We start from the raw sequence: 4,588 nt of genomic DNA, 5'->3' as shown, positions 1-4,588 counted from the left end.
AATGGGAATTTACCTGACAGGGAGATTTCCAGCAACAGCTTAAGCCCATTATGCCAGGAATGAGGGAATTTAACTTTCTTACATTTTATGTGTTTCCCCTCTTTCTCACAGCAGCATTGTCACATTTAGGCATCTCCTGCTGTCTTATTTTGCTTTGTGAATTTCACGCAGAGACAGTTATCAGTGGACGGGTGCATGTGTCCTGCTGAAAAGAGAATGGATAACATGACCCTTTGTGTCATCCATTGTATCTCATTCCAATCTGCAGATAGCGATGTAAAAAAGTGGCCTTCAATGAGCCTCGGTGGGCACTGGAACACGCCTCTAGAGTAGCAGCAACCAGCCCTACATGTGTGATAACCCTGTAGGTGTTCCATACGAAAGTATAAAGCATTGCACCAGCACAAGGAGGGCACTGCATTTTGGCTCATTTTCAGTCAGCTCAACCATCGAGTGCCACCAGAGACACGGGTGGGAGCACCTTTCACAACACAGACAAGGTCAGTGAGTGGCAATGAGTAAAATGAAAATGAAAATAATGCATCCATTCATCCCCTATGGATGTTCAATTGAAAGTTTACAAGGGCATGAAATTTACTTCAGGGTATAAGCCATATCTTTTGCGGGTTAACTGCACGTTCCATTCTGGATCGAGTACAATTTACAATAAATCATAGTTGTGTACCTTTTCAATCTTTAAGGAACAGTCGGGCAACTCCAGTAAAAATAAAGGATATCATAAAAATGTGCACAAACATCTTTGACGGCAGCAAAGCTAATTAGTTCTTTTATTGTGTCTGAAAGATTTAATATAAAAGCTCTCAGTGTGTGTTAAGAAGACCTTCCATTTGTATTACAATTGCTTACTTACTTGATGTTTTTCTTCAAAGCAACTTACAATTATTTAGCCGTTTATAAAGCTGGGTAATTTTTACTGGAGCAACTTAGGGCAAGTACCTTGTTCAATGGTACTACAGCTGGAGGTGAGGCTCTAACCACTACACTAGCAACTTCTCCTGCATTTGTGTGACTGACTGACTGACTGACTGACTGGCTGAACGACAAGAATTTGTGGCTCACGGTTGGTGGCCCAATATAGAGCTGTATAGTGAGCTGGACTGCTGATGATAGGAGAAACTGTTCAAACACCTGAGTAACTTGTCATCTTGTCCTGTACAGACTACGGATCGTAACGACCATGGCCGTCTTGCTTCGTCCTTCTCTTCTTGCTGTGTAAGTAGTAACATTTAACCACTACTTTTGTCCCCAGTTCACTGAGCTCTTGAGTCTATAACCTGCACCTTCTTGGAGAAGAAGTCGGCAACAAAAACTTTTCTTTCCATCAACTGTCCTGTTGTCTACTCGTGAGAGCTAGCAAACAAAAAGCCTCTAAGTTCTTGCTTTCGGCTCCAGTGTGGAGGACTGAGTTCCCTGTGTGCCTCAAAACTGCTGAATCTTTCCCAGCATGCCAGAAGAGTCTCAAAACCCATGTGTTTCAGAGCCACTTCTCTGCTGGTCTCCTGACAGCTACATAAACGCACTTCACACCATCTGTCACGATGACCTCTTTATCGGACTCAGCTCTACACGCATTTACTTACTTGACTTCTGCGTGCGGGCAAAAATGCTGGTCAAACCGACTGCACTTAGACAATTGCGTGTCTGCACTTACACCTCTTCATCAGCTGTGAAATGCACTTTTGTTTATTTTGAATTATACGTCGTGCTGGAGAAATGTCTCTGCCTCATGAATAAATGAAAATATGTAAATGTCAAAACAAACAGAATAATTTGATCATTTGTTTGACAGCCACAAACAAAAAGGATGTCGAATTTTTGCTTTTGATTATATTTTATCAGAGGGATCTTGTTTCTCTTGCACTGGCATGTCAGTAATATACTTTAATTTCTTCTGCAGGTTTTTAATAGTTCGCTGTGAAGGCACATTTTTCAATGACAAAAACAAAGTTACTTTGTTAAAGACAGACTGGATGAAGACTTTGGATGAAAGCAAGGCTTTGTCAGCACTGACTATTCCCGGAACCCACGACAGCATGTCCTCCTCACACCAAGCTTTGTCACTGCACTTCCAGCTCGATGCAGGGGTGCGATACTTTGAAATGAAAGCCAGTAGTCCCCTTCTGTTTAACAGAAAAAAGATTGAGATTGGAAGCAAGTCATTGGATGAGGTCCTGAATATTCTGAAGACTTTCTTGGCTAAAAACCCCAGTGAATTTGTACTGCTGAAGTTGATCCCAGAAGGGCTCAGAAAGACTGAGACAGCAAAAGATATCACTAAGGTCTTACAGAAAGAGCAGGGTGTGTGGTTAGAGCCTACAGTACCAACTGTGGGTCAGGTGAAAGGGAAAATTGTCATTCTGAGGAACTCCACCTATGAAAAAGGAGTTGCCAACCAGAACACAAATGATAAGAAGGACAGCAAATTTAAGGATGTTGAGAAACATCTGAAGCATATCAAGGAACACCTGAAGAGGGCAGAGGGACTCTGTAAGAAAGGGAACTTGACGGTAACGGTCACCAGTGCTTCATCCCTCAAGAAACGTGCCAAGAGTGTGGCAGCACAAGTGAACCCCAATCTTGACCAGGCCCTCAAAGGCCTGCTGGAGGGCAAAACCAGGCCGTCGTGCTTGGGAGTGATAGCCACAGACTTCCCTGGAGAGACCCTCATTGACACCATCATCAAATTCAACGAAGCAGGAAGTGGAGCAACAGCAGGGGCAGGAGCAGCAGAGGAAGCAGGAGCAGGAGCAGAGGAGGGAGTGGGGGCAGCAGAGGAGCAGGGTGGGGAACCTGAGGCTTAAAAATTGCTCTGCTCCAGGCAGGAGGTTGTCTGGGCCACAGACAGCTCATTGCATGTGTGTGTGTGCGCGTGTGTGTGTGTGCGCGCTTTCAATCTGTACTACTCTCGCTTAAGTGCAATAAAATGCATTGAGAATATTGTGTTCCTGGGGTCCTTTGATGTTCAAGTTGTTTTTATTGTTATTCCTCTATAGAGCATGTATACAGTGTAACGAAATGTCCCTTCTCCGGAGACCATGGAGCAACACAGAACAGTAAGAAAAAAGTTTCCCAATTCGTCTAGACTACTTGTAACATCCACCATATCTGAGGACCCGAAGTGGCTGTTGTAGGTTTGCAGCTGACATGCTGCTGTAAGTTTGACCCTGTACCCTTAGACAGCTAGGATCGTAGCGATAAGAGCTGCTGTTTGTGGATTTAAAGGTTGTAGGTTTGTGCCCCACCTCTTACTGTAGTACCCTTGAGTGAAGTACTTATCCTAAGTTGTTATGGTAAAGTGGGAGTGGGAGCAGAGACCTGAAACCTGAAGTGGGAGCTCCACATAGACTCCATTGTGAAGAAGGCCCAGCAGAGGTTATACTTCCTTCGCCAGCTGAGGAGCTACTGCTGCAATTCTACTCCGCAGTCATTCAGTCTGTCCTCTGCATCTCTATAACTGTCTGGTTCGGCTCATCTATGAAATCAGACATCAGAAGACTACAGCAGATAGTTCGGACTGCTGGAAGAATCATCGGCACATCCCCCCCAGCTCTCCAAGAACTGCACTCATCCAGAGTCAGTAAAAGGGCTAGCAAAATCATTGTAGACCCCTCACATCCAGGCCACTTCCTCTTCGAACCTTTGCCATCTGGCCGGCGCTACAGAGCACTGAGCACCAGGACAGGCCAGGCACAAGAAAAGTTTTTTCCTCAGGCCATCTACCTCATGAACAGCTAAATCCCCCCCCCAGGGAGTAAACCAGTGCAATACACAATGCTATTTATATTTATCACATCATATCTCTTACTCCTGTCCTGGGTGTGTCCCCTCCCCCTCCGGCCTTACGCCCTGTATTACCGGGTAGGCTCCGGTTCCCCGCGACCCCGTATGGGACAAGCGGTTCCGAAAGTGTGTGTGTGTGTGTGTGTGTGTGTGTGTGTGTGTGTGTGTGTGTGTGTGTGTGTGTATCTCTTACTCACACTCCCTTGCATTTGTATCTAGTGACTATTCTTATATATTGGGTACTTTGTATTTTTATATATTTTTTTATCCCTTATTCACATACTCTATCTTCTCATCTGTCTTGTCACTGTCATTCTGTCTGTGCTGTGGAAGTTCCTGTCACCAAGACAAATTCCTTCTATGTGTGAACATACTTGGCAATAAAGCTCATTCTGATTCTGATTCTGAAATTTCCTAGCTGTATAAATGGGTAAATAATTTCAACATTGTAAGCTGCTTTGGAGAAAAGTGTCATCAAAATGTAAAAGTTACTTATACCTTAATAATAACACATTCATAAGGACAGCTGGTAGTGTAGTGGCTAGAGCTGTTGTGTTTGGATCCAAAGGTTGCAGGTTTGATTCCCCCCCACTGGCTATAGTATCTCTGAGCAAGGTGCTTACCCTAAAGTTGCTCCAGTAGCATTACCCAAGTGTATAAATGGGTGAATAATTGTAAGTATACTAATATTGTAAATTGCTTTGGAGAAAAGGATCAGTTAAATGAATAAATGTAATTACTTTATTTATAGTCCTGCAACTAATTCTCAAAAGGGCTCTAAATTTTG

General features: G+C 43.8%; 1 long non-coding RNA gene across 1 annotated transcript; it reads left to right on the top strand.

The window, feature by feature from the left end:
- The first annotated feature begins 366 nt into the window (after positions 1-366).
- LOC114909420 (uncharacterized) lies at positions 367-2,167 on the top strand. Its single transcript, XR_003797291.1, has 3 exons — positions 367-500; positions 1,180-1,233; positions 1,919-2,167. It is a non-coding gene; the product is annotated as an uncharacterized LOC114909420 (long non-coding RNA).
- The last annotated feature ends 2,421 nt before the right edge of the window (positions 2,168-4,588 follow it).

This window comes from Scleropages formosus, chromosome 23 (assembly GCF_900964775.1).
Source record: "Scleropages formosus chromosome 23, fSclFor1.1, whole genome shotgun sequence".
NCBI classification, from domain to species: domain Eukaryota; kingdom Metazoa; phylum Chordata; class Actinopteri; order Osteoglossiformes; family Osteoglossidae; genus Scleropages; species Scleropages formosus.
This window is presented reverse-complemented; position numbering and strand designations above follow the sequence as displayed.